The sequence below is a fragment of the Nicotiana attenuata genome, chromosome 8 (genome assembly GCF_001879085.1).
Source record: "Nicotiana attenuata strain UT chromosome 8, NIATTr2, whole genome shotgun sequence".
In the NCBI taxonomy this organism is placed as follows: Eukaryota; Viridiplantae; Streptophyta; class Magnoliopsida; order Solanales; family Solanaceae; genus Nicotiana; species Nicotiana attenuata.
Window position 1 is genome coordinate 1,256,834 of NC_031996.1, and position 23,593 is coordinate 1,280,426.

Genomic DNA, 23,593 nt, shown 5'->3' on the forward strand with positions numbered 1-23,593 from the left:
ACAACCTTATTCGGCTTGCGGCGCCCTGAAGGGTTTTCACCAACAAACCTCTCTCATTTATTCATCTCTCAACTCACCGTCGCCTTACGGTACCCGTGAGGGTTTTCACCAATAAGACTCTCTCATTTTAATTTCTCTCAACTTTCCATCGCCTTACGGTGCCCGTGAGAGTTTTCACTAATAAGACTCTCTCAATTTAATTTTATTTTTCCTGCGCAGAACGGAGTGTTGCCCCTGAGGTGGATCATACTTCTAACTTGCTTGACTTGGCATCCTTCAAAGATTGATTGGAAGATCTTTCTTTGGACCGTAATGTGGGCTTTTGGATAGGGTTAGAAAGAAAGGATATCATAAAGGCTCAAAACGACTTGAATGGGTTCAGAAACTTTTGGAATCAGATCTTTTACAAAACCCCAACTTCTGACCCATTTTCTTTGCTTGGGGGATTTTGAACTTTATTTGATGGGACCGAACCGTGAGGCTGCCTATGTATCCTTAAAAGGAATCAGGTCGAACGTAGTTCATGACATAGGAATTGCTTAGTTTTTTGTACTTTTCTTTTTCTTTCTCTCTCTTTTCCTTTTCTTTTCTTCTTCTTTTCTCTTTTTTTCTTCTTTTCTTTTTCTTTTCTCTTTTTCTTTGTACTCCTAAACTTTGCTTCTGATTCCAAAGGAGGGGTATGAAAGAAAATAAAAGGCTCAAAGAGGGGTAACAAAGGATAAAGTGTTTAGATAGCAGAATAAAATGCCTTCGTCATTTCAATCTTCAAAACATGCCAAGCACAAACAGCACAATTTAAACCAGAGAAATCATACATAATATCTTTTGACTACATCAGAATTGATAGCCATATCTACACACTTGCCTTCTACATCTGTTAGATACAAAGCACCATTGGACAACACTCTCGTTACCACGAACGACCCCAGCCAATTTGGGGCAAACTTGCCCTTTGCTTCAACCTGATGTGGAAGAATGCGTTTCAATACTAGCTGACCCACTTCAAATTTTCGGGGACGCACCTTCTTGTTGTATGCTCTCGCCATTCTCTTTTGATACAACTGGCCGTGACATACTGACGCCAGTCTTTTCTCATCAATCAGACTTAATTGCTCCAGTCGGGTTTTGACCCACTCATCATCATCAATCTCTGCTTCAGCAACAATTTATGGAATCTCAACCTCCGCGGGTATCACTGCTTCAGTACCATATACCAACAAATAAGGAGTTGCGCCTACTGAAGTGCGAACAGTAGTGCGATAACCCAGTAAAGCAAAAGGTAACTTTTCATGCCATTGCCTAGAACCTTGCACCATCTTTCGAAGTATCTTCTTTATGTTCTTGTTGGCCGCCTCAACCGCGCTCCATTTGCCTTTGGACGATATGGAGTAGAATTTTGATGCATAATCTTGAACTGCTGGCATACTTCTTTCATCAAATGGCTATTAAGATTAGCACCATTGTCCGTGATAATTACCTTTGGAATTCCGAACCGACAAATGATGTTTGAGTGAACAAAGTCAACCACTGCTTTCTTGGTCACAAATTTGAAAGTCATAGCTTCAACCCACTTAGTGAAATAATCGATGGCCACCAGAATGAACCTGTGCCCATTGGATGCTGCTGGCTCAATTGGTCCGATGACATCCATGCCCCAAGCAACGAAGGGCCAAGGTGCGGACATTGTATGCAATTCAGACGGGGGAGAATGGATCAAATCACCATGCACCTGGCATTGATAACACTTACGCACAAAGCTGATGCAGTCTTGTTCCATGGTGAGCCAATAATACCCTGCTCGAAGAATTTTCTTTGCTAGAACATACCCACTCATATGCGGCCCGCAAACTCCGAAATGTACTTCGGTCATGAGGGTCGTGGCTTGCTTAGCATCTATGCACCTCAACAACCCAAGATCTGGAGTTCTTTTGTACAAAATTCCTCCGCTTAAGAAAAATCCACTAGCCAGACATCGAATTGTTCTCTTTTGATCACCCGTGGCTTGTACCGGATATACCCCCATCCTGATGTATTCCCTGATATCATGGAACCACGGTTCACCATCAAGTTCTTCTTTCACCATGTTACAATAAGCATGCTGATCACGGACCTGAATATGTAAATGGTCAATATAAGCCTTATCCGGATGATGTAACATCGACGCTAGAGTAGCCAAGGTGTCAGCAACCTCATTATGGATCCTAGGTATATGCCTGAATTCCACTGATCTGAATCGCTGACAGAGATCCTGCAGACATTGTCGATATGGTATGAGCTTCGAGTCTCGAGTCCCCCATTCTCCCTAAATCTGGTGCACTAACAGATCTGAATCTCCCAAAACTAGCACTTCCTGGACTCCCATGTCCACGGCTAACCTTAAACCCAGAACGCATGCTTCGTACTCAGTCATGTTGTTGGTACAATAGAAACGAAGCTGAGCTGTGACAGGGTAATGGTGCCCTGTTTCAGAAATGAGCACAACTCCTATTCCAACACCTTTCATGTTAGCATCCCCAGCAAAGAAGAGTTTCCAACCGGGCTTTTCATCCTGCTCGACCTCATCAATATGCATTACCTATTCATCAGGAAAGTAAGTCTTCAAAGGTTCATATTCCTCATCCATCGAGTTCTCGGCCAAAGCTTGGGCTTTCATCGCGTCCGAGTCACATATATGATGTCAAATTCTGTGAGCAAAATCTGCCACTTTGCGAGTCTTCCTGTAGGCATAGGCTTCTGAAAGATATACTTTAAAGGATCCAGGCGAGAAATGAGGTAAGTAGTATAAGATGACAGATAATGCTTCAACTTTTGCGCTACCCAAGTCAGGGCGCAACATGTCCTTTCAAGGGGAGTATACTTAACCTCATAGGATGTGAACTTTTTGCTGAGATAGTAGATGGCCTGCTCTTTCCTTCTAGTGATGTCATGTTGACCCAACACACAGCCAAATGAATAATCCAGGACTGTCAAATAAGGAATCAAAGGTCTACCGGGTTCCGGCGGGACCAACACAGGTGGGTTTGACAAATACTCCTCGATCTTATCGAATGCTTCCTAGCACTCATCAGTCCATTTGACCGCAGCATCCTTCTTTAGCAACTTAAAGATGGGCTCACAAGTGGTCGTGAGTTGAGCAATAAACTTGTTGATGTAGTTCAACCTCCCTAGCGACTCATCACCTCAGTCTTGTTCTTTGGCGGTGGTAATTCCTGGATAGCTTTGATCTTTGATGGATCCAGCTCAATGCCTCGTCGGCTGACTATGAAGCCTAACAACTTGCCCGACGGAACACCAAATGCACACTTTGCAGGGTTGAGCTTAAGATTGTACCTGCGGAGCCTCTGGAAAAACTTTCTTAGGCCCCTGACGTGGTCGGACTACTTCCTAGACTTTATGATCACATCATCCACGTAAACCTCAATCTCCTTGTGTATCATGTCATGGAATATGGTAGTCATCGCCCTCATGTAGGTTTCCCCAGCGTTTTTCAAACCAAATGGCATGACTCGGTAGCAATATGTTCCCCATGGTGTGATGAAAGCCATCTTTTCCGCATCTTCCTCATCCATTAAGATCTTATGATATCCCGCATAGATCCACAAAAGACCCAATCTCATGCTTGGCACAATTATTAATCAAAATGTGGATATTTGGCAACGGAAAGTTTTCCTTCGGACTTGCTTTGTTGAGGTCACGGTAATCAACACATACTCTAGTCTTACCATCTTTCTTCGGCACAGGCACAACATTAGCTAACCATGTGGGATACCGCATGACTCGAATGACCTTTGCATCAAGCTGCTTTGTGACTTCTTCTTTGATTTTCACACTCATGTCGGTCTTAAACTTCCTTAGTTTCTGCTTGACGGGAGGGAAAGCTGGATCAGTTGGCAATTTGTGGACCACCAAGTCGGTACTCAAGCCCGGCATGTCATCATACGACCATGCAAAAATATCCTTATATTCAACAATGCTTTGATTATTTCTTCCCTAATTTGTGGTTCAAGATGGAAACTTATCTTGGTTTCTCTGACATTATCTGGATCTCCTAAATTGATTTCTTCGGTTTCATTCAAATTAGGCTTGGGTTTTTCTTCAAAATGATTTAGTTCTTTACTGATTTCCTCAAATGCCTCATCCTCATCATATTCTGTTTCATCATCACTCTCTATTTCTTGGATTATTATTTCAGAATTAGATTGGCTTTTAAAACTTGGCCGAAGATTCCTCAAGCATGTCATGTCATTGAAACCAGCATAAAAAGAATTGTACAAGAAAGAAAAGAAAACAAAAATAAAAACTATCAGGAATGATAGAAAAGGGAAATTGCATTTCATTGAAAATAAAGGATAGAAGGTTTTGTACATCAAACAAGCGAAAAATAAAAATCTGGGTTACAACCCTGGAATAACCCAGATAGAAAGGAAAACAAAGCAAACTACCAAAACTCCTTCCGAGTAGGGAGAGGAGTAGCCTTCCAATTGTTAAGCTTTACTTTCGGCCCGACGAACTGCACATCCGCTTTGCTGGAACCTTCTCCGATTTCTACCATGTTCACATCATCAAACCACCTCTGGAACCTTTCAATTAACTCTTCATCAACGTCAACCACAGGATTTGGAACTGCTGACACTGGGCGTTTCACGGCACCGGGTTTGACAAAGGACCTGGAGAGACGAGGGATAGGCTTCGGAAGTGCCCACGCCTTCTGTTTCGACCTTTTAGCCCTTTTCACGTCTTCCGCTGTGGGTTTGAATCCTAGACCAAACGTACCCAAATTCTTAGGCAGAGACACTGGCTGCACGATACCTTGTAATGAAGCGCCCAGGCTTTTGCCTAGCACAAAACCATTCTTCAGCATTTCAGACGCCACCATGATAGATACGGAGGCTAACTTTGGTCCCGGAATGCACTTCCCTTCTGGAACCTTCTCAACTGGCACTGTTTTAGAAACTTGGTAGACCCAAGGCCCTTGATCATCTTCGGCCTCAATAAACGGGATGGAGGCATCATTGTAAGCAACCAGGCTTTCATCACTATGCACGATAATCTCCTGTCTGTCCCATTCGAACTTGACCATCTGGTGCAAAGAGGACGGGACTGCTTTGGCAGCATGTATCCAGGGCCGACCTAACAGCAAATTGTAAGAGACAGACACATCCAGTACCTGGAACTCCATGGTAAATTCGACCGACCCTATTGTCAGTTCGAGCACAATATCGCCAACAGAATCTTTTCCTCCTCCGTCAAAACCTCGGACACATATACTGTTCTTGTGGACCCTTTCAGTATCAATTTACAACTTGTGCAGAGTGGAGAGAGGGCAAATGTTCGCACTGGAACCATTATCCACCAACACCCTAGTGACCACAGAATCTTCACATTTCACTGTAAGATAGAGAGCTTTGTTGTGTCCGGTACCCTCCACAGGCAACTCGTCATCAGAGAAGGTGACCCTATTCACCTCAAATATCTTGTTGGCAATCTTCTCCAAATGGTTCACTGTGATTTTGTCGGGGACATGAGCTTCGTTCAGAATTTTCATCAGGGCCTGGCGATGCTCATCTGAATGGATCAACAATGATAGCAAGGAAATCTGAGCAGGAGTCTTTCTCAACTGTTCCACGATGGAGTAATCTTGTACCTTCATTTTTCTTAAAAACTCCTCCGCCTCTTCTTCAGTGACTGGTTTCTTTACTAGAACTGGATTGTCTCTGAGTGCTTTAGCTTTCCTTAACTCTTCCGGGGCAAAGCATCTCCCTGAACGAGTTAATCCCTGGGCCGCATTAACTTCTTCTTTCACTTCCTTCCCCTTATAGGTCACTATCACCCGCTCATAGTTCCATGGGATAGCCTTGGTGTTGATTACCGGCAGCTGGGTTACAGGCTTAATGATGACAGGGTCTGTGCGGGCACCCTCTACAATTATGATAGGCTTGTTCGCCAACCCTGGCACGATCACCTTTGACTTTTCTTGCTTTGCTACAACATCTCTTGGGGATCTCTTCTCAATTACCACAGATGGCTTATCATTTGGCATGCTCAACTTGTCTGCTAATCCTTCAGCTATCGACGAGGTGGCTTTCGTGACAACTGCACCCTTGACTGGCTTAACCTCACTAGACCGGATCATCATGACGGATTGTGAAGGCTTCTTGGGCTCTCCATCCTTGTGTACTATCTCGATCATGTTTGTTTCATCATGGGCTAGCAACGGGTTCTGATTGATGTTGGGTGCTTCCGGAGTTTGGACCACAATCTGGTTTGTGTCGATGAGCTCTTGGATGGCGTTTTTCAAGTGCCAGCACTTTTCAGTATCATGCCCGGGAGCACCAGAACAATATGCACAGCTGAGGGAGTAATCAAGATTCCTTGGAGACGGGTTTGGCAACTTTGACTCAGTTGGCCTCAGCACATCCAACTGCCTCAATCTCTGGAATAAGCTGGTATAAGACTCCCCCAGCGGGGTGAAAGTTTTCTTCCGCTGCAACCTCTCGTTCCTGAATACTGGCTTGGGCCGGAAACCTGGACCGGCAGGGTTTCAGTAGGTTCGCGGAGGTGGGTAAGCATTTTGTGGAGCTGGGTAGGTGTTTTGTGGGGCTGGGGCACGCCATTGTGGGTAAGAAGGAGGTTGAGTGTATGACTGGGCGTGGTGGACAGAATACTGAGGGTCTGGTGATGGAAAGTAGTGTTGAGGTGGATTATATGGGGTTTGGGTGTAGGTTCGGTGATGGGGTCGAGGCTGGGTGTAATGGTGTGGTGTGCCCCTTGGACCGTGCCACGATCCCGAGTCAACTGTTGCAACATCTTCTTTCTTCTTCTTTCCGATCACTCCTCCAGTACCATTCTGAATGGCCTGGGTGGTTGCTTTGATAGCTGAGTAGCTCATGATCTTGCTTGATTTAAGCCCTTCTTCTACCATACCGCCCATCTTCACTACCTCGTTGAAGGACTTACCTATGGCCGATATCAGATGGCCGAAGTAAGTAGGCTCCAGAGCCTGAAGAAAGTATTCTACCATTTCACTTTCCTCCATTGGGGGTTGACTCGTGCTGCCTGTTCCCTTCAGCGAAAACCATATTCCCTGAAACTTTTTCCCGGTTTCTTCTCTATCTTGGTCAAAGACAAACGGTCTGGAACAATTTCTATGTTATATTGGAAATGTCATGCAAATGCTTGGGCCAAATCATCCCATGTATACCATCTGCTATGATCCTGACGCGTGTACCACTCTAATGCCGCGCCACTCAGACTCTGGCTGAAGTATGCCATTAACAGCTCATCTCTCCCACCGGCTCCTCTCATTTTGCTGCAAAATCCCCTTAAGTGGGCCACGGGGTCCCCGTGCCCGTCATACAAGTCAAATTTGGGCATTTTGAATTCAGCAGGCAACTGGACATCAGGAAACAGACACAGATCTTTATAGGCTACGCTCACTTGGCCTCCCAATCCCTGCATATTTCTGAGCAATTGTTCCAGGCTTCTTACCTTCCTAAATATCTCTTCCTGCTCCGAGTTTTTGGGTAATTTCTCGGTCTCGACAGGAAGATCGAAACGGGGGGTATATGAGTAGTGATCTGGGATTTTGAAGGTGGGCTCCGGGGCGTAATACTGGTTGTCTTGGGCGTGGAGTGCCGGTTCACTGGAAGACCGGTGGAGGGTAGCTGGTGGAGGTGCCACGAAAACAGGGGTAGCTGGTGGAGGGGGACAGGCAGTTAATTTGGCTAATGGAGCTTGGACAGTTTGGGATGAGGAACCCGTATAGTGGTGGTAAGGGTTGAAGCTTGGGGTATGTTGCGGGGATAGATCGATGACAGGGGGTTCTTGAGCTAATGGTGGGACGAAAGCGGGGTTGGCAGGGTATGACGGTGGAGGGTGCCCTTTCATCCATGCCTGGTACATCTCAGCCATCTGGTGTTTCAGCTTATACAACTCTTCTTTTATACCGGGCTCAGACTCTTCTACCTCCCTTGGCGGGTCAATAACACTCGAATCCAATTCTTTGCCAGCCATGTTCGCCTTGTGCTTAGATCTGGTATTGTACGGGTGACTTGCCAGAATGCCGAACAAACCAACCACCGCCTGACTTGATGACAACAAGCAAACTTGTTAGCGATTAAGAGCTTAACAGATAGGCAACCGTACGTTGGGAATGCAATGCACCTAAGCAGTCAACCACTTCTATTATGCATTTGAATGGCTGCATGCTTCATCCCGACTTTCACTAATTCTTTTCATTTTGCATTTTTCTCTTTTCTTTTATTCCTTTTCATTTCTGCCTTTCTTTGCTTGGTTCTTGTTACTCTTCTTTTATCTTCACATTTTCTTTCCTCTCTTGTTTTTCCATTATTTCTTTCCCCTCACTCTCTTTTATTTCCTCTCCTTTTTCTTTTTCATTTTATGGTTGTGATCGAATCCTATGGGGATTGCCTACGTATCATGACGCCGCATGAATCAGACCAAGCGTAGTTCTGGGGATAAATGCGAAATAAAAGAAAGACATATTTTTTTCTTCTCTTTTCTTCAAATTTTATAAAATAAAACAAGATAGAAACATCCTGATTACAACGACTTCCCTACAGACTTAAACATTTTCAAAAACTAAAACAAGACTCAAAATGGACTGACAGACTCTGAAAGAAACTGTAATACAGACTCGAAAAATAAAAATCAAGAATACATAAGTGCTTCCATTGCTGCTCCTGTTGGCCTTGCTCGGGCTTATGTGCCATGTCTTCTTGGAGGCGAAACAGGTCATCTATGATCTGTCGGACAAAAATCATAACTGAAGCGAAGAACATGGACCGGGTCATGTCTTCACACTCGTTGCACTTCATCACAATGTAGTCCGCAATCCTCCTAACCCTTTCCCTAATAATACCCTTCTCTTGTAGCAACCGTCCAATCCGCTGAGATCGGGCCCCCAAAACTTGTTCGGCAGTATGATTTTGGTCTTGAAGCTGCTGCAGGTCCTTTTCTAATTGCGACATCAGGGCATAGCAACGTTCCCTTTCTGCTTTGAAATCTCTTGCTTGCTTGGTCATTTCGTTTTCAAGGACATTGACCCTTTTCTTTACACCCACCATTCCTTTGTCGTACTTCTCCTTCAGTTGTCGGACGAAACTTGCCCGTCCCTCCGCATTCTTAGCTAACTTGGCTTGGGCTTTTACTAATTTCTTTTCAGTCTTTTCCAGGTCAGCCTCGTAGTCACACACCATTCTCTTAAGTCCATTTATGAGCTTCTCATCTTGTCTGCTTCTGGCCGGATTTTCAGCGACGATTTTCATTCTTTGAATTTGACCTCGTAGGGCTTCATTTTCCTGGGCCAATTTCCTTCTTTCTCCTTCAGCTTCTTGCATTTGTAGGTCATTATTGAACTCAACGTTTCTTAATTTCTCTTCAAGAGTGTGAAAGGTAGCTTGATACTTTTTCTCCTTCTCTCCCCAGGCCAACCTTTCCCTGACTTTGTCATCAAAAGCCTGCACATTCGGTCTTTTTGCTGGTCTCTCGGGCTCTGGTACGGGCTCTGGCTCATTGCTTGCACCTGACTTTCTTTCAAACCACGCTACATAATTGGGATTCACTTCCCCTTTGGCAACATCTGGTACCTAGGTGCCATTTTTCAAATACCGGCAACTATTCCAATCCTGCTGGACTAAAGCCTCGGGCAACGCGGCCTCTGGATGGAGTTCGATGACCTGGGTGGTTAGATCTTCATCTTCAAGAACCACCTGATATCTCCCTAACTACCTTAAGACCCTCTGTGGTGCGTACGATTGGACACTCCTCAAACCCATCAACATCAAATAACCCTTTGTAGCTGTCATATATATGATTTCTGTCACCGGGAGCCATCCTATGGTCCATTCGACCTGACTTGCTTTTAGAGCTTTCAGATGGGAGATCCAAGCTTCAAACCCTTCTGGAGCGTTGTAATCTTTCACCCTTTCCTCATAGCTTTTGATGAAGTTATCTTTGCTTGAACCATAGCTCATGAATTTGGGGTGATGGCGGAGATGCTCGATCAACCACATTTGTAGAAGAACACTGCAACCTTCGAAGAATTGAGCCCCAAATCTACACAATGCCAATGCCCGGTAAATATCTGCCAGTACTAGAGGAGCAAGTGTGTGATCTTTCTTTGTAGTAAGGATTTGTGCAACTCTATCCATGCGGGTATCTACCGTCCCTTCTGCATTTGGAAAGACTATAATTCCAAGGAACGCAACTATGAAGGCGAACCTACGGTGAATTTGCCAAATGTTCTTGTCCCGTTTGTTGTTCAATCCTTTTTCATGTGTTTCGAACCCGACCGAATGCCCGAATCTGGAATAAAGAAATTGAAAGGAACAACATCCTTTGTCCACATGAGCCTTCTTCATTTGTTTGCTGATATTAAGAAGATCAATGAATTTGTGCACGGATGGGGCTCTCGGGAATATCAGTTGTTGTTCTCTCAAGTCCCGGCCTAAATGAATGTATCCAGCTATTTCTTCCAGTGTAGGGTGAGCTCGAAATCCGAGAAACGAAAGACATTGTGCACAGGATCCCAAAAGGTTACCAAAGCTTTGACCAAATCTTCCCGTGGTTTGATTTCCAATATGTCGGTAAGAGCACCCAACTGTTCTTTCACCCAGCCTTGACCATCTTTATCCAAATCATACCACCACATGCGCAATTGCAACTGAGCCTGCTCTATGACCAGTAGTTTCGGGTCTTGGATAGTGTTCATCTTGGTACCTGTGAATGGTTAGGGTTAGGGTTGACTCTGATGAATTTTTGAGGAAACAGTTCTTCACTTCCAAAGGACTGAGAAAAAGAAAATGACCCTTTCCCCTTCTACACGAAAGTGGTTGTTTTCATAAATGTGGCCCCTTCGCAATTTCAAATAAATTTTGAGGCCGGGGGAAGACACTTAGAAAAACGACCCATTACTGATAGATTTGTTCGTTCTCTACGAAAATAGCCCTTCGACAATTGAAAAATATTCTAAGGCTATCTCGGTGAAAACGACACTAAAGCTGGGTCGGCTTATTCTTGACATAGAGACCTACCTACGACTTCCCTTTATTTGGTTAATTTTTGCAAAAAGAGGCCGAACCCTATGTAGGTTGCCTACGTATCCCACATCCGGTGAGAATCAGACCTGCGTAGTTCGGGCAGTTTTGACATAATTTTAAAAGAAAACACGAGTGACTCGTTTTGAAATGACTCTTTTTGCTTTTTCTTTTTTTTTTTCAAATCCCTCTTTTTTTTGGAAAAATTCGGCAGAGTTTCGGGACATTTTCAAATACCGAGATTTTCAAAATCGGGTTTATTTCCTTTCTACGCCATTCTTGGTTTTTCCCCTGATTGTCTTTCCTAGCCGGTCAGCATGCAAGCCGAAAAAAATAAATGTTCACATAGCACGTAAGATGCATCAGGATGGTCTGTTATTTTGAGTACACCTGTCCTAGACGGACCCAACCCCTGTGTTCAGTCTCCTAAGTCAAATGCACGTGATGCAAACAAACATTCCTACTAGGGATCCGGCATGAGGTTATATTCTTCTAGGTTTGAACCTGGGGTTGTGTTCTAGACTGGGCTTACCCGAGTAGACAACTCGAGCCGAGGTGGGGGCAACGTACGGGGAGCACGAAAGTCTGCCCGGCCTTGTTGCTGACCCATGCCCCGTTCTAATTGGTATGACTTCTAACAGAAAGTGGGCCACGCGTACGTGTGCACCAAATTTTAGAAAACTCTGAAGGGTGGCATAAGAAGGCATTTTAATAACATTCAAGCAATAATGAAATGGTAAATAAACAGCAAGTAGCACATTAGGTTCACAAAATACAGTAATATCAACAATAGATAAAGCCAAGCAAAATCATATTAACAAGCTCGAATTCTTGAACCCTGAACCAGTAGTTCTGGGTTCTTATCCCCAGCAGAGTCGCCAGAGCTGTCACACCTCCTTTTACTACCCTCGGAAGGGATATTAAGGGAGCTTTTCCAATTTAAATGACAATCGAAACGGGATTATTTATATTAAATCAGAGTCACCACTTAGGATAATTTATGGTGTCCCAAGTCACCGGTTTAAAATCCCGAGTCGAGGAAATTTGACTCTGTTATACAGTCTGTGAAACAGAAATCCGGGTAAGGAATTCTGTTAACCTGAGAGAAGGTGTTAGGCATTCCCGGGTTCCGTGATTTTAGCACGGTCGCTTTGGTCATACTTGGCTTAATCAAATTATCTAATTACTCATTTTTAGAACCTATGTGCATTTGCCTCTTTTAATTAAGAAATTATCTTAAAACAAGTCATGCGTACGTGTACCCATTCGTTTGGCGCGTAAAGAATTATGTCACGCGAACGTGTCCACAATTAATAACGCTTTGTCATTATTAAGAAAGTTTGGTCGAAGTTGCGCGAACGCATACTCCGATTTTGTTTTCAAAATCGTAACCATGTCACGCGAACGTGTCCACAATCACGACGATAGATTAATTCGTGCCTAAGCAAACTACGAATGTTCCTTTTAGGATATCTAAATTATAGTGTTTGTGAGGGTCATTAGTGATTTAATGAAAGATGGCACACCTCAATTTCAGAAGGCTCGTATGATTAAAGTAATAAAGGGATGTTCTTACTTACAACTATTTTGGATTTAAGGCATTGATTATGGGTAAGGAAATATAAAACAAGCCTATGGTTATTTGGACAAAGAACTGGGCCAATAGCAGGCCCAGTATACTATTAGACGGGCGTTAAAGAACAGGGAACGCAAGCTATCACCAACTGGGCTCACAATTGGGCCCAAGCGTAAGACAAAAGAGAACCGAACAATAGGGGTCCGATTTTGGCTAGGCGCCATGATTTGGGCCATCGGCAGGCCCAGTTGTTTTGAGGATCAGGTTTCGAATACTAAAAGCCCACTGAAATCACAACAGCTTTTTACACTAACTTTTGCATAAATCTTTAAAAATGTCTAACATGGTAGGCCTTAACTTATTAAACACGTATTTAATAATAACAAAACCAGATTTGAGTCTTATATTTTTAAACCATTTTTTAAACATGGATAAACAGTCACTTTAAAATTGCTGGAATCAGTAATAGTTAAACTGGACAAACTCAGCAGCCAAATATTGCAAACATGCATAATATACCAATCTACATTTAGAATATAGCTAAATAAACTATTGGAGCTGCATTAACTAATCTATAAATTTATAAAGTCCAGTCCAACTTATTACAATAAATCGGAATACAATAGCAATTTTATAGCAATAAACAGACTTTGCGCATTACTATTTGACTAAAATACGGCTTTCTTTAAAAAAATATTCTAAGTGACAGTCTAATCTACTGCTGGTTTAACTTCGAACAAGCTAGGACTGCTCATGACTTTACCAGCAGAGTCCCTTTCCTGTAATGCACTGATTGTTTCAATGACCAAAATAAGAATCTAGGCACCATTAAGGGGTGAATCTGACCATTAAAGGGTCAGATTCATTTCCTTTAGTGCTATTATTAAAGGTGAATCTCGAACACAGTTTTATAAGCATATAGACACACTGATTCAGCAATCAAACATTAACATATACGGCACAATATTTCAGATTCCATGATCAAATTCAGCAGCCATTTAAAGTAACATTAACACAGGGTTTGTAGACATTAATCAACCCTAAGTTCACAAAATCATGGTTTATAAAACTAACAGCAAAGTTCAGCCAAACAAAACAAGTTTCAAACACAAATTTTGAACTCAAAATTAATTCTATTTAAGATGGACATTGTTACATACCTTGAAATTGAAAAATACAGCAAAAAAATGACCAAATAAAGGTCAGAAAACCAAGCTTTAGTAAGCTTAATAGCAGCAGAAACAAACAGCAGAAACAAGCGGCTGAAACCAAATGAAACTAAGCAACCAAACCCAGCAATATCACAACATCCAAACTCAAGCCATTTTGCAACTCAAAAGCCCAGAAATTTCAGAGGAAAAATTTGTTCTAACTTAGGTCCAAATCAGCAAGGAAATTGATTAGCTATCAATGAAACAGTAGCTGGACTTTTAGTGTTTTCTAGGTTTCTGAAAAATTGATGTGTTTCTCAGAGCCTTTGGTGCAGAAAAATGATGGTGAATCTGTGTCATGAGTGAAAGAAAAGGTACTACTTATAGGCCTAAGAGGCCATGTGCTGAAAACCAAATCAGGAAAAATTCCCTTCAGCCTGAAAAAGGCATCTTTTTTAACCACCTGGGACAGCTGGCTGTCCCTTATTGGCTCGGCATTTTTGTGCTAACCAAATGGAGACAGCTGCCCCAGGTTCTAGAAACTTCTTGTACTAGCTTTATCTAAAAACTTGTTTCATACCCTTCCCAGACCCCTTAAGTTTTTCTGTTTGTTCACTTAAACCCCCTAAGAGTTTTAACATATACAAACTAAGACAAACAACACCAGAATTTGAATTAAAGGCAAGAAAGATCAAATGAACAAATCTTGATTCAATTTAAACTTCTAACTAGACCTAAATTATTTTAGCAATTAACAGAAATCAGAAACAACATAGAACAGGAACATTTGCACCTAACGTGAATCCAGAATTGATCAATAAACCAATTTCTAAGAATTGAACCTATTGAACCAGACTAATACCATTATCAGGGAATCAAACAAGAAGAAACTAACAGGCTAAACAAATATTAATGAACCCCAAATGACGAATTGACCAATCAATGACTGTGATAAAAATGCTTAACTAATGAACCCTAAACTACTGATTAGTCTCAATGGTCAAACGCAGGAGTAAAAAAAAATAAGAACCTAAATCATGCAACTAAAAATAGAACAACCATACGAAGAACCAATCAAAGGAAAGAAAATGGTCAAGAAAAGAAACCAAACAAGAAGTTACCTATACTATTGTAATGAACCAGTTGGACTCGGAGAACCTGGCCGGTCACTGCCGATGGACCACAATCCGGCGAGTTTTTGGAAATGAACCAAAATTAACATCCATCGGTCGTTCTTGTCAAGAACGATCGACCAATGTAAGTTTTGGGTCAAAACTCTGAAGAAATGCCGGCGGAACAAAAAGGGCAAAAATTAGGGTTTTGGAAATTTCTCAGATCTGAAATTCAAGGGATTTGGGTGATTTTATGGTGAAATGGAGTGGAGATATGAGGTGAGAGGGAGTTGGTGGTTGTTTGGTGAAGTTTTGGAGGTTATTGGAGGTCGACCGCCGCCGTAGGCGATTTCCGGCGGCGGTTTAGGGCGGAGGTGAGAGAGAGGGGTGAGAGAGGTGAGAGAGACGGAGAGTGAGGGGCTTTGGGGGGTAGGGGGTTTGTTTCGGACAGTTATATAGTAAAGGGGAGGTCAGTTCCCATCCGTTCGATCAAACAAGATCAACGAATGGGATTCAATAGCAATGGAACGACGTCGTTTTGGGTATAAACGGGGCGGACCGGGTAAGGGATTTTGGGCCTGGGTTTGGGTTGATTTGGGAACGGGTTTAGCCATAAAATGGCCCAAATTCTGAATTTAAAACCCCCTTTTCAATTAACCCCTTATTTCCTTTTTTCCTTTTGTTTATCTTTTTCTTTTTTAATTAAAAACCTAAATTAAATTCCTAAATTAATCTAAATTGTAAAACTAACCAATTGCCTAAAAATTATAAAAATTCCTTGATCCTAAATCGAAAAAGAAAAATCGATAATCTAACAATTAAAAGGTAAAAATGTAAAATGGGCCATTTTTTGTGATATTCATTTTTAATAACACAAATGATTAACTAATTAATCCTAAAAATATAAAAACACAATCTAAATGCAATGCATGGTATTTTTTGACATTTTTCATGGTTTTAATAAAAATTAAACGTGCACAAAAATGCAAACAATTAATAAAATCCTACAAAAATCCTACAAAATGGCAAATAATTGGAAAAAATCTATTTTCTTGAATTTTATAAGAGTAATTCGTATAGGGAAAAAATCACGTGCACACAACATCGAGCAAGCTCGGCTCGAGATTTGGAGAATGCTTCTCGATGAAGCGTCACAACCTTCACAAAAAAGGAAAAGTTAGACTCGGAGCAACAAGGATAAAACACAGGCATAATTCTGAAAGACAGAGGCTTACTTGTTTGAAGAGCCGATGAGCCTCATCAAAAATGAAAGAAGCATCTGGATCGGGACCATCTTCGATCCCTGCAAGAAGATATCGTGCCCCTCGTGGCTCGTCCCCACATCAGGAGTTCTCATGTTCCGAGCATCCCGGAATTGCCCTTCTGAGAACTCGGGACCAGGCGGTGACTCATCTATATTAATTACCCCAAGTGATCCACTCAGGGCATTCTCCTTTCTTTGAAGGGCCTCGGGATCGGGCCCCTCGGTCTCACCCTCCAAATGACCTCCAAGACGAGGTGCTCTTTTGCTGCCCGATGGCTCGGGGACTTTGCTCGAACTCCCCTCGGAGATCTTTTCAGTTCTATAATGAACCGCATCGGCCATCATCGGTTCGGCAGACTTCGAAGCGACAATGCTCCCTCTTTTCCGAACTACCAACAAGCAGTCGTCATCTTCTCCATCTTCATCCTCGTCGCGAAGGCGTTGGGCCGTTTCTGAGGATAGGACCACAATATCGGCCTTAGGCTTTCGAGCCACGCTTTTCTTTGGCTTTGGGGAATTTGCAGGCGACCCCCTCCATCTCTTCTTTTCTTTGGAAGGCTTTGATATCTCTTCTTCACCAGGCGGGGGCGGCCGCATAGCAACGGCGTCTCCGAGGCCTGCATAAAGACAAAGTAAGTATTTCACTGAGAAAAACAAGTAAACAAACAAGAGAACTCACCGTGGTTTTTAGCCTCCCATCGGCCCATGGCCAGATCACGCCAGCAGCGTCCCGCTTATGAGGAGGTAGAGGCCAGTTTTCGGACCCAACCTTCGAGGTCTGGGACCGCACCGGAAAACCAAGTAACAGGTGCACCATTAGAAATGGGTCAGATCGAGAAAAAGATGAAGTCGAGGAAGAGAAGAGGAAGCAGGGTATAAAGTTACTATGTACATACGTTTCATGTTACATTCCTCGGGGAATGGCATCCTCTCAGTAGGAATCAGGTCGGAGGTTCTGACTCGGACAAACTGGCTCATCCATCCTCGGTCTTTGTCCTCATCGATGCTGGAGAAGAGAGATTTCGAGGATCGGCATTGCAGTTTTATCAAGCCACCTCGATAAAGGCGAGGGCTGTACAACCTGATCAAATGGTCGAGGGTAAAAGGCATCCCCTCGACCTGGCTCGAGAAGTATCTGATCAAATTAATTATTCGCCAGAATGAAGGGTAGATCTGGCCAAGCATCACTTGGTATTGTTGGCAAAAATCGAGGATAACTTGATCTATGGGACCCAGAGCTAGATTTGCGGGGCCCAGCGTGAATGGGTAGGTATACACGCTTAAGTACCCCGCTTTATATGTAGTGATGTCCTCCTCGGGGGAAGGGATCACTACATCTTTGTTCTCCCAGTTGCAGTCCTTTTTTACCTGCTCAAGCTCGTCTTCGGTTATCAAACAGACGTATCGGGACATGGGCTCACATCGGCCTGGTGTCGATATAGGTTTCTCAATTTTGAAATCGGATATTGTTTCACACGGCGGGGGAATACACTGCTCGATACGAGGTGGCACTACCGTTTTACTTTTGGCCGGTCACGATGATGAAGAGGCTTTTTCTTTTTGAGGAACAGATTTAGATGTTTTGGCCATTATGGTGTAGAAATTTAGAGAGAAAATGAAGTAAGGGCAAGTTAAAGAGAAGGATGAACTCAGAGAAGTTGAAGGAGCTAATGAGATTTTGTAAACGATTAGAGAAATAAAGTTTGCAAAAGTTGTGAAGCTGGCCTATTTATAGAAGTCACTTAAGTGTATTGGGGAAGCCAAATAGCCGACCGTCAGCTGCCTCCAATTAATGACTTTGGGAACTGCACGAAAGCGACCTTTCAGTCACTTCAGCTGCTGACGTCACGAGATTGGCATTGGGACCGAGGCATCGGAACGTTGAAGATCAAATCATTTCTTATCGACCTACTCTAAGAAACGCGAGGACTATCTGTATACGGTCAAAATCAGGCACGCCCTATTTTCCGGGCTCGAGGGATCGCCTTAGGTCCGAGTTCAGGTAAGCTCGAGTTCGAGGTCGACAAACTAGACACGAGCTCGAGGACGGAATGCAATGCCTGAAGATAGGAGTGCGGGGAATACCGAAGTTAAGTACGCTCGACCCCGAAATTGTACCGTAATGGATTTGTAACAGAACGAGCTAGATTCCTGCCACGCCCCTAAAATCATGGCGCAAATCTCGGAATAGGATTGTACGATTCCGTACTAGGCGGTTAGACAGCTGTACCAATAATATTCCTTACTGTAAATAGAAATGTACCTTATTTAGGGTTCTCCTTTTATATAAAGGGGACCGCAATCATTTGTAACATCCTCTAATCATTTGGCAAAAGAATATACTATCCTACTTTTCTCGCTTATTACTCATCAGAGCTGTCCTTTTACTCTATTGTTCTTACTTTATTATTCTTGGTCCATCTCGAGGTCACTGAGCTCGAGGCCAACTGCTTAAGTAACACTGGTTTGGTTCATCCATTTCTTTCATCTATACTCTATATTTCTTGATTATTAATTGGTATTGAACTTAATCACATATCTTTAAAACCACGAATCAAATTTAATTGTTACTCGTATTTTCGAGGTAAACATAGTTAACTGAGGGGTGTGTGGGGAATGATGGATTCCAGAGGCGCACCAATATATTATAGTGAGGGGTAATCAGACCCCGTAAGTTTCGGCATAAATCTTGTATATGTATATACCTTGAAAATGGTTAATTTAAAGCAATTGGCACCCAGAACACTAAAAGCCTTTAAGAGGCACTGGTTGAGCACAATATTGTGCCCAGAGGCGGAGGCAGAATTTGGAGTTACTAGGTTCGAAATTCTAATTCTTTTAAGGTACCGAGCTCTAAATTAAGAATTTGTACATATTCAATGAATTTATTAAGACAAATATAAAGTTTGGACCAACGTTACTGGGTTCGGCCGAACCCGTAACACGTACTGTGGCTCCGCCCCTGATTGTGTCCACGTCGTGTAAAAATCGTAGGTCCGCCTCTAGTGGATTCAGAGGGTATAAAGGGTTTATCCGAATTTCTTCGTTGTAAAATTACATTGCATTTGCAAGGTCAAAATTATTTTTTATGTATATATCGTTGATTGAAACTGACGTCTTAGTGTATTTACTTCTTTATATTTTGAATCCCCTTAGTGAAAGTTCTTATTTCGCCACTACTGGACTATCTTATGTATATTTTGTCCTTTGGCAAAATGGTATGATTAGATCATCACAAATCTAGAGATGCATTGGTTTAACGTGTGATTATGACTTGTGACTTCGTTTTAAGAAACTTAAGAGGCGGCACGAAAGTATATATATATATATATATATATATATATATATGATAAAGAACAAAAAGGCGCATGAATATATCCACTTCGGCAGCTTAAATATTCAGCTGATTTTTTTATCTTTTATTTTTTGGAATCAAATGGTCTAAAAGAAGTGAATAAAATAACAGATTTGAGTTATAATTTTGTCTTAAGCAAATGTCACTGCGTCTTCACCTTTTTTATTTCGCAGCAACTTAAATAACGGGAGCCTTGACGTAACTGGTAAAGTTGTTGTCATGTGACTNATATATATATATATATATATATATATATATATATATATATATATATATATATATATATATATATATATATATATATATATATGACAGAGAACAAAAAGGCGCATGAATATATCCACTTCGGCAGCTTAACTATTCGGCTGAATCTTTTTTTATTTTTTGGGAGTCAAATGGCCTAAAAGAAGTGAATAAAATAACAGATTTGAGTTATAATTTTGTTTTAAGCAAATGTCACTGCATCTTCACCTTTTTGATTTCGTAGCAACTTAAAAGAAGCGGAATCTTGGGATAACTGATAAAGTTGCTACCATATTAGCAAGAGGTCACATGTTCGAGCCGTGAAAATAGTCTATTACAGAAATGTAGAATAAGACTGCGTAAAATAAACCCTTGTGGTCTGGTCCTTTCTCGAATCTCGCACATAACGGGAGCTTAGGATACTGAATTATCCTTTTTTTTAGCAACTTAAAATAAACTCCCACTTGAATTTCTGATGACCTAATTATTAAGTGCCATGTTTCATCTTCGCCGCATACTTGTGCTACTTGACGCCTAGCCTTAATTAAATATCATGAAATTTACGATCACAAGTGCCTATATAAACTCCAAACATCCTAATTGACATCTACATTTACAAGGGGCTTAGAGCTATTTACAAGGTTTTTTGAGACGATTTTCAAGGGGTGGCTAGTGCGAATTAATAAGATAGACGGATACAGATAAGATCCTTTTTTTTGAAAACTCCGCCCCCAAGAATGGCTAATTTTAAGTTTTGGTTCTGCTTCATTCTTATTTTGCTTTCATGTCCTGCCTTTAAAAGTCGCCCGCTCGAGCCATTATTTCCACAAAGGAGACGGGAGACAATGATGGAAACCGCCCAAGAAATATTAAGGGAAAGATTGAGACATGTTGTAACCAAGTATGATGTGAACCGGTTAAGTCCCGGAGGACCTGACCCTAAACATCATTAGGATAGTTGACAGAGGCGGATGTAAGATTTAAAGATTCAATAAATTATTGTTCAATTTTAATCTTCCTTTGTTGCGTTATACGTGACACTTCTAGTTTTAGTCTAATGACATGATCATTCTATATATGAAAATCCTCTAAATTTAAACTTTTTATTTCATTCATAATAATATATTTTTTGTAGTCAAAGAAATATCATGACATGTTTAAAAATACATGTTCTAAGAATACTTATAGGACGTGCCAAATTTTATTTTAAAAAAACTTAAACTTGCTTTCAATTAAATACCGTCATATAAAACGAAAATGAAAGGTAATTCGAACTGGAAGGAATGAGTACAAACACACCAATGTCTCATAAGATCAATGGAGAAGCTCTTTCAGATATGTACTGCTCCATTCTTTAGTTCGTGAGATAGTGTTTGATTGGACACGAAATTTAAGAAATTTTTTTAAAAAGAAATTGCGGTCTAAGATATACTATAACAATTCTGTGGCTAAACTTATATTTATATCATTAGATTAAGGATAAAATAAAATTTTAAATTAATGATTTTTTTTGAAACAGATTAAAAAGCAAAAGCGCGTTAATTACATCAAATGAAATTGGGGAGTAATTGACTCGAGCCTTTGTAATTTTGGATAAACAGACTGTTATACCTTTTTATATATATATATATATATATATATATATATATATATATATATATATATATATTCCAACACTTGCCCACTTCTCAACCAAGCTGAGTGGGGTTGTATGCGTTAAGATGTACGTGCTTAGTTTGCATATGCAAAGCATATATACTTTTTCGAGAAATATATATTTTAATCGCTTTTAAAAATAAAATATACAATAATCTTAAAAGTCGGCTGTTACTTATCCGATTAATAAAGCTACAAACTTAGTAGTCAATTGTATCATGTAACTTAATTACAGCCCGTTTGGATTAGTTGATTGTAAATAGTTGATAAGTTTAAAGTACTAAAACTGATTTTTTAAATAAATATTTACTATTTAGATAGACGTGCTGAAACTGATAATAAGCAGTTGATGTGTTTGGTAGAAAAGTATTGATAAGCTGTTCTTTTATTAAAATAACTAAAATATCCTTAAAAACTTTACAAATTAAAAGATTATGAATTAAAAAGTTTCTTTGTAATGAAAAGGATGAATAACGAATATGGAATGAAGAGAAAGTTAGATAATTTATTTTGGAAAAAATATTTTGTGAATTAAAAAATATTATTAAGGATAAACTAGTAAAGCTTTGGTCAAACTAAAAGTGCTTATAAGCTGAAAAGCCATAAGTTGGGGGTGACCAACTTATGACTTATGGCTGTTATTAGTTTATATGCACTTTGGGCGTTTACCAGACGTGTAGATAAGCCAAAAGGTGTTTATAAGCCAGTTTGACCACCTTATAAGCTTCACCAAACACTCTCTTATTTTTAAGGTTACTAAAAAGTTGCTGGGTACGTGTTCTCTAAAAGTAGTACAATTTTAAAGGATTTGACACGGATACAATATTATTTTGAAGAGTTCGCACAACATAGGTGATAGGCTTGATAAATTGATTGAACAAATGCAGCAGCCTCAGTATGCTTGACAGCAACAGAAAAAGAAGTCTTTTTAATTTAGCCAAAACCTGTATTAAGCTCTGAGAAATCCTTTATTTCCTTTTGGTTATTATTACCACCATTACTATATGATTACTGAACGGGAGCCTTGGAGCAACCGTAAAGTTGTCTCCGTCTAACCTATAGGTCACGGCTTTGAACTGTGGAAACAACCGCTAATGTTTGCGTTACAATAAAATGTCTACATCACACCCCTTGAGAGTATGTTCCTTCCCTGTACCCTGCGTGAACTATACGATTACAATATAATGTATTACACAAAGCATTATAAATGTAAGATTTTTCCTACTAAGGCAACATAGGAAAGAATCCGCAGTGTGATAGTTTGGTAGAATATTCTCTCTTGATATTAATAGCTAGTGTGTCTTTTAGTTAATTTATTTCTATTAATTATTTAGCAATATCTTCTTCTTTTTTTGTGTTTGTTGTGGAGCTTTTGCATGCATGCAATAAATTAGATGGAAAAGAATGAATGAGAGAGCATCTTAATAGGTTGCTTTAGATTTGCATTGAAAATTTGAATCTGGAAATCATAGTCAAATAATAATGGATATATAACTTCAGACTTTTTTCCTCGAAAAATTTAAACATGTAGAGTCTACCTATTTCACGATGGAGTTTTGTTAATGATAAGGAAATTATTTGCTAACGACAAAAATATAAATAGACCAAAAAGGTTATAAAGATTATTTCCAAATCTTTCACACACATTCTCTTTCTATTTATGCACGTATATTTTCATATTACACTAACATAAACCATTCACATTAAAGTTACAATCTGTTTACTGAATTATGGGGAATGTTCATTGTATTCTTATAAATAGCCAATCTTGACTCCATTACCTGTAAGATTTCATGTAATCAATTGATGAAAATTCAATTTTTTTCCTCTCAACCTTAGATTCTCTCTAATCCCTTTAAAAATTTTCATTTGTTTTCTCACTCCCAAAACTGTAATATTTTTTTCAAGTGTATGCAACAAAAAACAACAACAACCCAGTGAGTTCTCACAAGTGGGGTCGGGGAAGGGTAGAGTATATGCAGACCTTACCCCTACCCCGAAGAGTAGAGGGGTTGTTTCCGAAAGACCCTTGGCTCAAGAAGACAAAAAAGTAATGCACCTCCAAACATAATATCAAATTCCAAATATTATTTTTTTAAATTAACTCCAAATACTATCTTTTTTAAAAAATTATACTCCCTGAGGTAGTTTGATTCGGTACGAAGTTTAAGAAAAAAGA

General features: G+C 40.7%; 1 pseudogene; it reads right to left on the reverse strand.

Annotated features, from left to right (window-relative positions):
* On the reverse strand, positions 810-6,136 carry LOC109231427 (annotated as a pseudogene).